Below are 12,721 nucleotides of genomic sequence, written 5' to 3'. Positions count from 1 at the left end.
TTATTAATCTGTTTTTATAAAGAAAGGTTAAAGGTGATCTTTGTCTTTAACACAAAGAAAGATAAGACATTTGTTTACAGCATTTGCACAGATAAGAAAAGCAAAGAAAAATACAATGTTCAACAGATGGGATGGAAACTGAAACTATGCAATAGATTAAAAAAGAAGTGTCTTTATGAAATGCCTAAGCATTAGAATAACTCATGACACTTTATTATACATTGTTCATCATGAAAAATTTCAGCTTCTAAAAAATAAAAGCAGAGATTACATTACCTGATACATATTTGTTTCATACAAACAGCTGTTTGTATGAAAACCACAAATACTCCCTCTACAAAGGCCCTATCAACACTCCCATCTTCCAAGACATTTCTCAGAAAGAAAAGATAAAAGATGACCCTCCAAAAGATTCCATTCTGCACTAACTCCTGCTTATTCAGTCTTCCCTGACTCATGTATGGATTCAACAAATAGATTGATTTCATACCACGTCCTGAGGATTTCTAAGAAACACAATGCCATACATTTTCACATTTCACAAAGCTTTTTCAAAAAAGAGAAATCAAATACCCAAAAGGAACTACATTTAAGATTTCTAACAGTGTAACTCCAATACACTTTATACAACTTCAGATAAAATTACAACACAATAGAAAGAAATGTCTCTGAGAGCACTTAGACAGAATTTTCAGAAATATCAGCATACTGACTTTTCATGCAACTGAGCAAACACACACTGCAATTTTTCCACTGTTGATAATACCATCATGTAAGTCACATCAAGTCAGTTAAAGCTGCCAGCCATGACTGTGTCAACATCTGTAATTGTTTCTGACCTAGTTGTTTCTGATAATAGTAAAAGTTTTTCTAGGAGCAACTATCAGTTATTAAGAATTCATTGGCACAATAAATATAAAAATATTTCTATCACATGGAGCCCAACAGAGACTTTGATATAACGTGGCATATTACATAGACTGGTGACCCTCCTTTCTCAGCCATATAAGGGTTAAAATAGGATTTGCTTTCTTGTTTGAAAACCTGTTTAAGTTTATTTAAATTTAAAATAATTTGCTACACTGGACTATAGACTCAAAGTGACATAAAACCCTTAACCATACATAGTCTCCACACGTAATGTAACATGCATTGCACAGTCCCAGTGAAAGCAGTTCCACTGCTCACAGAGGTGGCGAGGTAGGAAGGATGCCATACAGATTTTGATCATGCCTGCACCCCTTGCCTTCTCCTCCTCTGTGAACTCATCTTGAAGGATGTTTAACTCCTCCTCATTTCTCTTAAACCAACATCCCCTCTCACATACAATATACCATACTTCCTGCCACCATAATTACAGGATGAGAAAAAGGCTGGAGAAAACTCATTAATGGCAGTGAAGAACTAACTGTCGAGCCTCCACAGAAACCTTTCTCTCAACAGCTACATTAACTTGATCTCTCTCTCTCCAAGGTCAATGATTTTTCAGCAAATCAACACTAACTTATGAATCTAAGACTTCCAACTGTGTCAAATACAGCTAAAATTGGACAAGCCATTTTAAAGGCAGCAAACTTTTTTTCAGTAGTTCTCCAATTGACTCAAAACCCCTTCACCTCGAGAAACAATTACATCATAAAACTATAAACCAAGTATAATGAGGTCATTTTATTATTAATTTATTTGATTTCTATGATCAAACCTGTTATTTAGATTACCCTCAGTTTTCATATTTTTAAGAAACTCTGTACATTAAATCCTCCATAGAGTCTATTTTGGCGGTGTTTAAAGCATATTTGCATACACATTTGCATACACAAATGCAAAGATGATGCTTACAAAAGTAAATATGACAAAATCATGGGATGGATGTCTCAAAACACTTTAAGAGAGTTTGGTGTGCTAAGTAAAAATACCTCTACAAGGAAACACCACACGCTTTCTCCAAACGGTATACAATTTCTGAGACAGCACTGAAATGAAAGGTGAAAAGGTTTGTTTAATTATTTCTGGACAGTGTTTCTGCTTACTGCGGCTGGGATTCTTCTGTGGTTTGGTTTTGTTTGGGGTTTTTTTTGAGACAGTATAATGAGTTTGATACACTTGGCCTGAAGCTAACTTATCCGGATGAGAAATGGATGGTAACAATTCAAGGCACTTAAGCTGCAGCCCCGGCTCTGACTCTGCATCTGCTCACAGCTCACTGAACACCTAGACAGGACACTAAGTATTGCAACAGTTTCAGAAATCTGCATATTAATTACAAGTTATTATGCTATTCAGCTGACAACTTGTATTGATATTGATCCTGAAGTCAGACTGCACAAGCTGGGCTCTAAGGCACATCAGTAGCAGAGGGGTAAAGTGGACAAATCAAAACAGCGGATACACATCCACAAGCACAACAGAGCACTGCCTACGCTCCTGCTTTGTTCTCCTCCCACCCTCTCCGGATCTAGCCATTTGCTGCATGTTCTGTGTCAAATACCTGCATCTGGGACAGGGACCAGCTTTTGCACTCAGTTGTACAACGTTCTGTGCAGAGTAACTACAGCAAGATTAACTTAATCTTGCCGAGTTAGAAACTCAAGAGCAACACAAAAAAACACTCTCAGAGATCAGACAGAATATCCAAATACAAGTATGATCAAAACATCTCTGTGACATTCGACACAGCCGTTTGTTACATTTCCATCAAACTCACAGTTAATACTACGAATAGCAAGCAACATTTTTTTGATCAAAACTTCATTACTTCCTTAAAACTAAAAATAGATCACTATCTGGTTTTGGTAACCCCCATTCAGCAGTGAGGTTTCTTAGCTATTTCTTTTCCATTTCAGAGCATAATCATATTCCATTTTAAGTAAGTACACACTACACCTTGCAATCAAATAAGCAGTTTTTCAAGAGCCACAGAAATCTATATTTAGATGTCTTCAGATAGTTAAATGCTCATTCAAGCAGTGCAGTAACTGCATAAGACAGGATTAGATACTACGCTACAGAGATTTAAATAAATTCAAAGTAAGTATATTTAAAAATTTTACTCATATCCACAGGGTTTTGGCAACCCAAGTCAGACATAAATGCATACATTCCTAAATGACAGTCTACAGAAAATAAATCTATTCTGAACTCTGACAGAAGTTCAGAATAAAACTGCTTCTCATAGTGACAAAGGCAAAAAATGACAATTTTTGGAAGAATGAACAAGTTTAAGCCGTGTCAACTAGCAAAAGGACATAATTAAAATACAACAAAGCATAGACAAATAGTTGCTTTCCTTGCCTGTAAACACCGTGAATCACTAAGTATTTCAAGGAACCTGTTTCCTTTGTAACAATCCTAACCTGAATGGTCAGGATATCATCCAGCTGTTGAGTCAAGACTTGAATGTCCTTCTCAACTCATTATGATCATGGAATGATGAAGTTGGCATGTTCACTAGACACCATTAGAGTAAAATTGCAGAGCTGTGGCATTTGTCTCAAATGATTTTTTAAAATGCCACCAATTTTTAATACCTTCAGAAGAGCTTCTCTTAGCAGCAAATTAAAGGCAGTTATAAAAACTTACTGCATAAAGACATGAGAATACTAGAACTTGGTTTCAACTGCTTTCCATAATACAACTATTTTACCATTATGTTAGATCCTCCACATTACAGTTTCACAATCACAGGCATAACTTCACTAAGATTTCCTGTTATGAAGAGTAAGAAGAGACAATAAATCGGAATAGTAAAGCCTATGGCCTAAACTACTCATTTTGTAGCAACATTTGTATCACACAAACTCACTTAAAAGTAAACATTATACCTGCTGATACACAGCTAGAGACTAACTTTAACGAGGAAAAACCCCTCACTTTCCAGGTTCAACATCAAAAAAGAAGTTAACATTATCATCAAATTGTTGACGTTATTTGACATTTTAAGTTAATTTTAAGTGAGCCCAGTAAACAGCTTAGTCATATTAGGCATCCGCTGTTGACTAAAAAGCTGCTTCTGCCATGACGAAGCAAACCAACGCAGGTATCAATGTAATGCAGATACACCACTAAAACTTACCAGGTGTCATCCTTCCTACACTCACATCCATGGGAGTCCTGCCACTGCCATCAAGAACAGGATTAAACCTTTGAAGCAGTGTTTCAAAAGACACATTCCTTTCATGTGCATTACAAATAAACCATTAAACCTACATTTCCTTTTTTAAAAGGAACATCAAATACTATATAATGCACTCACTGTTCTGTTTAAGTACTTTATCTATGCACCGCTGTTCTCAAAACAGCATTTCAGAATTGCAAATCGTATACACGCAAATGAGAAACTTGTCACTCCCAGGTTCACACCTTTCAGTGGAAGTTTTATCGCATTCCTTTCAGCTAGCCTAAAGAAAATCTGAAGCAGCCAAAGGGAAGGAAAAAACTAAAACTAAAAAAAAAAAAAAAATTCAGATACCGCTAACCTAAGGACCCTATCCAGCAGCCAACATAAAAAGTACTCGTGCTGTCGTGCCAGCAAAGGCCCCCCCAAGTTGTTGCTTTGCAATCCAAGATCATGATAGTTTGTAAATAAAAAGGAATTAACATACTTCCTTTCCCAGAGGAACAGTGTGATAGTTTGTAAATAAAAAGGAATTAACATACTTGCTTCCCCCAACAACTCTGCTAAATTTGGATACCAGCATTCCTAAGACACTGCTGATGAAAGAATGAATTTTCAAACTTTGTTCTTCACTCTATCTCAAAAAAAAAAAAATACCCAAAAAACAATCACCCCCAAACAGCTGGTGAAAAAATCATCAACTATCCCTAGATACCTGTTTGGGGAGTTTTGCTGTTTGTTTGAGGAGTTTATCAAGCTGACAACAGCAAAAATAAAATATGAATCAGACCCTATGCTGGCTGCTGTGTATCAAGCCCTGTTCTTTATGAACACAGACGTACCAAACGTGATATATCATGACACATACTGACATTTGGCAGCATGTCCATACCTGCCTGTGCCTCCAGTCAGATGTCAGTTACTGAAAACCAGATACTTTCTCAGGCCTCTGTATTTTGCCCACAAACCATGGTATCTGATCCCATTCCTGACACTGCATATTTATTCTTCCTTATAAGCTCATGCCCTTTATCACTTACCATCCCCAAGCAGGAAGCTCTCACAGCTGCAGCACAGAGCATGCAGCAACAGTCAGTTTTCAAATTCTGAAGGGAAGTAGGCTTGATTCAACCATCTTCACTTCCACAGTAAAAACGCCGGTATTTGAAGAACAAATTAGCAAAGAAGTACCACAGAAAATAACTGTCTCCCAAGGAATAATTGTTTTGCCAGTGAATTACACAACTGTCTGAAATAGTAGCAAAATGTTGAGTATCAGGATTTCTGAGATTTATTTCAGGTTCTGGGAAAAGAACATCGCGTGCAGTTGTTGCAACTGGTGTAGCCATTTCTGGAATCTATGCCCTCAGCCTTAAGGTCTGTGCAAATTTCCTAATTTTGTTACATAACTAGTTTCTGTTCATGGCTCCATTTGAAGGGACATGACAATTTCAGTTACCCTACCTGCAAAAATAGGGGGGGAAGGACTCTGCATTGAGAAGTCCAGGATTCTACACCTCTCACAATGTACTCCTGAGCCTGCTGCAGTGTTTATTAATTAGCAAAAAGCTCCTAATATTTAAACATATTCTGCTGTTTAATGAAGTGGAAAAAAATTCAAGTCCTTAAAGGCGACTATAATCAAGTTAATTTTGTCTCGTCTTCTATAAGAGATGTTAGTTTCCAAATTCCAATCAATCCAAACGCAGTAACTGCTGCTAGCATGCTAGATCAACAAGCCATTTCTGAAAATGCTGCATCTTAAAAAAAAAATTAAATAAAACACAGTATATGGTCAATCTCGAGTTCTGCTCTTTTTAATTCCTGTTTTTTTTGTACTGAATACTACACACATACATACATATCCCATTAAAGATATTTTCAATCTTATAATGAGAAATCACTGAAATATTGCATGTATACATCTGCTCTTAGAACTGTAACAATAAAGGAACAGAATTTCTATAAATACTATGTTTTTCATTTATATATATACATTCTTCTTAACAAACGCTCCAAAAAAACCCCAAGCCCAAAGATAGCAGCTAATGCTCCTTTTCTCCTCCTTGTGATTCTAAACCCAACAGTCATTTCCTGCACCAATAAATCTTGCTCACTGAAAATACTGACTTGGTGTTTAGGAAGACGTGTTTATCTGTCACCAGGCAATGCACAGCAGAGTTGCGGCTGCTCGATGACTACAGTCAGGAAGTTGAAAACCACTCTTAAATGACCAAGTTTGCATCATGTTCTACAAATAGTTATCCAGCAAGGTTTTGAAGCAGCTGAGGCATGAAGTAGCTGAGCTGTCAGAAAAAGCTGCAGTCTCTTATAACAGCCACTGCTCTGTAGGAACACAGTAGCAAATGCTGAGCCTGTATTTTTTAAAAAGTCTCTGGAGTGATCCAAGCAAGGAATTGCAGGGTAACAAGCCTTGCATGTGTATCTGGCAAGCTCCTCAAAACGATCATTAAAAATAGAACACCATTATACCTGAAAGACTATCTGATAGGGTCTAATCAGCAGTTTCTGCAAAGGAAGATCATGTCTTAGTCTATCAGTATTTCTGAACATGTCAAACTAACTGATAAACAAGAGCAAGTGATAAAACATATGTGGCATTTAAAAGAGCCTTTGGAAGGATGTCAAAGACTTCTAAATAGACTGCTGTTTGTGAAAAGCAAACATTGCCACAGATCAAAAACTAGCCAGAAAATTGAACAAAATTTCGAGGTCAACATTCTTCATTGCAATAGGCTAATTGGATAATAAAGATTAATAGCAGCATCCAATCTGAATAAAACAGACTATTCATTGCCTACTCCGGTGCCTTGGAAGCTCCTTGGATCACACACAGCTGGTCTGCTAGCTCTTCCACTCAGTGTCAGTCCAAGACTAAGAGCACACAAATCCTAGGGAGGCTCATCTGGGAAACCCCGTTCTCCTCCACATCGAAGCGTCCTAATCCCAAAACTAAACTCAGACTAAATCTTCCTAGTCTGCTTTCTTTATGTTCCTCTAGACTTCACATACCTGAACACCCTGTAGTGACAGAGGTAGACATTTGGGATCTCATTCAGTATACACTGCCCTTGGTAGCTAGCTCTTTCTGGAGGTTTGACATAAAAGCCACTCAGGATGAGCGCACCCAGAAATCGTGACTTCCAACTTTCTAAGTATGCTAATCATTAGACTTTTATAAGAAAGACGAACACAGACACCCATCGCACCGCTGCTTCATCAGGCGCTGACAGCTAATGTTGGCTTACAAACAAATAGAGCTGCTCCACATGCCTGCTCATTCCCAGAGCTCTTATGAGGGAACTTTCAGCAGAAGAAAGCATTTACTAAAGACACGAGGTCCACACAGAGTCAACGGAGAAGGTCAGGGTGGGCTAGCAAAGCTTCTCAACTGTTTTAACCACTCTAAACCAGTATTACTACAGTCCACATGCCTCCTCAGTCACCAGCGTCCATCGCACAGGAGACAGCTTCAAGGATCTGACTACCACTACTAAATGAGCAGGTTTCGCCTGCATTAGCTCCACAGATTTATGGAACGCAAAGTAAGATGAGCACTAACGCCATTGCCAGTAGTGAGGCAGCTCTGACCAAAGCCAATGAAGACTCTGGATTTCCACCTGCAAGCTTTTGAAAGTACCATTAACAGAGTTAATCTGGACTAATTAAGACTGTTTCCCCTCTCCTCCCCCTATTTAAACCATTAGTAGCCTAGAGTTTCTATGAAGTACTGCCTGCCTAAGTCCTTAAATGGTGTGAACTGAGCCCTGCCCTATTATTCCAAACCTCAAGCTTCTGTAAACAGGTCCAGCAATGCTCACTGTATTTATTTTTTATACAACTGTGAAGAAAAGAAAACCTGAAGTAGTAACGTTTTCAGATTACAATAAATCTTGCATTAGCAAAGCTTAAGAAGATGGATCAACTTCAACAGTGAATAAGCAACATAAACAGAATTTAGTATCAATAATGCAAATGATACCTATACGAGGCGGGGAAGTGAACTATGTACACCACACAAAGCTTTAAAATCAGGTATCTCAAATTCAGAAAGGAAATTTGGCAGGTCGGTAAGCTCTTCCACTTGATATCCTGTAGTCAGAAGAGTACCGAGACACCTGAATAAAAGAGGAATGAGAAGAAAAACACTGCAGTACAGCTCTGTTGATCAGTTGTGCAATCTGATCCGAAATGCATGTATTTTATTTTGAAGAATAATATTAAAATACTGGGGGACAGGGAAGTGTCCTAAGATAGGCTATGAATTATCAACCACTTGAAAGACTCTCCTGTTGAGACAGGCAAGTATGAACAGAAAAATAAGGAATTATAAATTAAATGAGACTTTAACAAATACACAGAAAATATAGTCAAGAAAACAAGAGCTTCCAATAATACTGGGAACTTCATTCATTAACTGAGCTTAGAGGATAGCAAAGCCAAACTTTTAACAGAGAAATATTATATTACAACACATAATTAGACTCTTAAACTCAGTACCACAGGAAGTCACTGAAGCCAAGATTTTACTCAGATTCAAAAAGAAAGCAGCTATTTAAACACACAATAATAAGAAAAAAATAAGCACACAGCTGAGGGATCGTCGGCTCCATGGCCCAGGATGCAAGGAAACATCCAAAAAGATCACCGGGCTGTATTTGGCCGCAGAAACTCTCTACCTAAACCAAATCCTACAACGGCCAGTAGCAAATACCAAGGAAAGCATATGAGCAACATGGCAAGCATAGAACAAACTGTCCCTTAAGACAGCTGAACACGAAGAGTGTTTAGCTGCCAGGCTGGCATCTGCCAACCACCTAACCCCCAGAAGCATCTGGCGCTGGCCAACTTCCAAAATGCAAGGCTTGCATGACTTCATATTTGATGCTATATTGCTTTAATTTCTTCTCCCACTTTGCAATTGTATTTTATTTTTTAAGAACAAGAACCACAAATGTATTTGCAAACAGGAGTTCAATCCAACGCTTGGACTCATTCCAGGAAGCCATCTAGTCTCTCTGGAGTATGCCTACTAAGACCACCTCAAATGAACAAAGAATTAAATACTGAACACTACACGTCTCACTTAAAGAGTATTCCCAGCAGAAGTGAATTTGGAAAAAATCTCCTTTGTACATTTAAATTAAGAAACAAGAGAATAACTCTATGAACTCTCCGATATCCTTCCCTGAACTAAAAAGAAAAACAAACCCACAAACATAAGCTATATTTCAAAACTTCTTGACAACATAATGGGTAATTCTACATGCGTATACATTTGCTCTGACTTTGATGCTAGCCCTGTTTTGAGATGGAGTTGGACCAGATAGCTGACTTCCAGAAACCCCTTTCAACCTAAATTATTCTATGATTACATGTAGAGCATACCCAAACACTACACAGTAATGCATCATAGCCCTAATTAACTCTTTTTTCCCCTATAGGTAATTTATTAAGCTTTTGTATTCTCCTTACAAATCTGAATATCGTTTCTTCATGAAGTTTCCTCTGTACTCAGCAAGAACAATCTTTATGAATAACAGCACAGTAAACTCAAGGGAGAAAACAAGGTATTTAAAGCTTTCAAAGTCTTCTATTTTTCACACCACTACATGTGGAGTGGTCAACTGTCCTTGAATAGTCAGAAGGAGTAGTATCTCCAACAGAGGTATCCTAAAAGAGTTTTGGTTCATTTCCTTCTTAAAACACAAAAACTTTAGAGAAAAAGAAAGGCCTACCTTGTTCCGTGGGCAGAAATAATTAAGCCTGTCTGTTTTTACCAGTGTACCATGGCTCTCTTCTTTACCCCAGACAACACTTTTTTTCCTGCCCCCCACCCATATTACCAACTGCCCCAACCATTTGGCTGAGCTGGTCGCAGTACACACCATGATGGCTCAGAGCTTAGCACATAGACTGGTCAGCAGTTAGTTGCTCTCTTTCTGAGGAAAGAAGGGACTCAGTTATAACTGCCTTTCTTTGGGTGGGAATATTCATTTGGGTCAAAAATAAATATAAAGTTAAAAAAGTTATAAAACTTTTGACCGATACTTTTGACAATTTTTTGTAAATTTGTCATTGTGTAGGTACTTAATGTCTTTCAGGTGTCATTAAATTTGGTTTCGTCATCTGACTGACTAAGAAGTTACTTAAACAGCAGAAGCCAGACAAAGAAAGTAACTGTCCAAGCTTTGTGCGCTTAATAAGCCGAGCTAAAAATTCACATGAAGTTTGGTGACAAATCTGTACAGCATACTGTTTATTAGGAAAAGAACTTCCTCACAGACAAAAAAAAAAAACCAACCCACAACCCTGTGACTGTCATCACTCTCACTCACAGGGATCCTGAGAAAATGGAAAAAAAAATGATTTTTTTATTTCTTCAACAAAATTTCTACTATAAACAAGTAGAAGATACAATATTTAGAAAAAGCCTGGGAAGACAATGTATGTAGCTTAGGAGAACTGGGAAAGAAATAATGTCCACTGCTTTCCAGTGACCCCTGCCAGCTGTGACAGGAACAGCATTGTTCAACTCCAAGAGCTGCTCCACCCTCGCTGCCTGGTTAACCGCCTCAAAGAAAGTTGACTGGAAGTCTTTTTAATGCACCTATGCCTCCCTTCCAATACCACATCGATACTCTGTCTCCTGTTTCAAAGCCTACAGGATTTTGAGTTCTCCCAGAATTCACACCAATATTAGGCAGCTATGGACACAGCTGGGACCAACTTTTTGAGACAAGCTGAGCTAACTCTGCTTTGGGAGAAATCCAGTACTACCAGAACACTTGAAATGCTCCGTGGAGTTCCCAACAATTACTGACAATTTATTTGTATGTCACATTCCACACAACACAGGAGGAGAAAAATCTACTACAAGCATTGAATCAAACTAACTAGGTTTCCAAATTCTTTTTCAGATGACTCAGGCTCCTGTTTTATCCTTTATAATATTTATATCCAGAATAAAAACATACATTGGCAGCAAAACATAGCAACAGAAAATTCAACTGCACAAACATTCCACTTCAAATGAGGATCAGGATCTTAAACACACCGGTTCCAAGTATCACTCTCAACCTTTGCCTTCAGAAATGAAAATTCTTTGCAAAATTTTGTAGAGGTCTGGAGAAAAAAATAAGTCAAAACTGCAGGAGTACAATGTGTGTACATACATCAGTTCATAAACACCTTACTGGAACAAAAATAAGACTTCTGAGAAAAGGATTATCCTTTCCAGGGAGTCAGAAATAAAGAGGCAAATCAAAGAAGATCACCAAAACCTTCAGAGCTACAGAAACAGCCAAATACATAGAGCTATTTATAACCCAGAGATTTATTCACAGGCTTTTAGCATCTAACCCCAAGAAAACAAAAACATCTCATGCCAAGCGCTAAAGTATATAACAGAAATATATCCTTCTGCCACTTAGTGACCATTCTGAGTGCAGCTAAAGATACTAGGATTCACTTACTAGGATTAACAGGTTATTTCAAGAGATGCACTTCTCTCCGATAAAACAGATACCACCATCTGTTTAACAGCATCAACAGGAAGATATAAGTGGGCAAATTACTGATGACACCCTGTATTTAGTCTCATTCCTATTAGAGAACTCGTGTGTCAAAATCATAAAGCCAGCTGCATTTTCTGCAGGAATGTTTCATCACAAAGAATTGCAGAATGTTAATTAAAATACTTTCAACAAGTCAGGTTTTCCAATTAATTACTTTTTCCAGGTAATTATATGACAGATGGATAAGACACTGGCGAATTTGGAACAAAATGCAAGACTCAGCCGCATTACTTTTTAAGTGACCAGTAACATGCAAATGCAGTGAGACAAACTACCAAGCGTAGAGCTTGAGAATATGGACTTTTTGTCACTGCATCTGAGACACCTGAGTCACATGCACACAGGGACTACGTATGAAAAACAAAAGAAGCAAACACCTGGATAGTTCTACTACTGCGTGATCATCTGCCCCTCTGCTCTCTCCTTTGTTTCTCATAGGAAAGACAGCAAATAAAACACTTACCAGGGAAACGACTACGACAGAAGAAATTTTAACTCACGGGAAGTAGCCTGACATTTAGACTCCCAAACTGAAAACCAAGGACAACACATAAGGTGTAGACAGGTTGCCATTGGGTTAGGGCGGAAAGGGGAGAAAAATGGGATCAGGAATAAGAAAGAAGGCACCTAAAGAAGAGGAAGACATGTTAAGTACAAGCATAGAGGAGACGAGGTCAGAGATGAAGGTGAAGATGCCGAAAAGAAGTCCTATCACCTGACAGAGGCATTAAATCAGCTCGAGATGCGTTAAAGCAACTTACCCAGGAAAAGCTGTATTACAGTAGAAGTCGGGACTTAGCAAGTGGGAATAACACGCACGGCAACGGCCAGCAGCTCCAAGCCCTGAGCGCATAACTGAACGCCTACCGCCCACAATAAACTTAGCCATAGGAGGCCAACAAGCCCGGTTACCGAAGGCTCCATCAAGACAGCGCGGACGCCTCCAAGGGCGGGAGCCGGCCCGCACCTCAGGCGGTGACACGGCGTGGCGGGAAGCCCCCCACCCCCA

Source organism: Charadrius vociferus, unplaced genomic scaffold (genome assembly GCF_000708025.1).
Source record: "Charadrius vociferus isolate BGI_N301 unplaced genomic scaffold, ASM70802v2 scaffold32, whole genome shotgun sequence".
NCBI classification, from domain to species: Eukaryota; Metazoa; Chordata; class Aves; order Charadriiformes; family Charadriidae; genus Charadrius; species Charadrius vociferus.
This window is presented reverse-complemented; position numbering follows the sequence as displayed.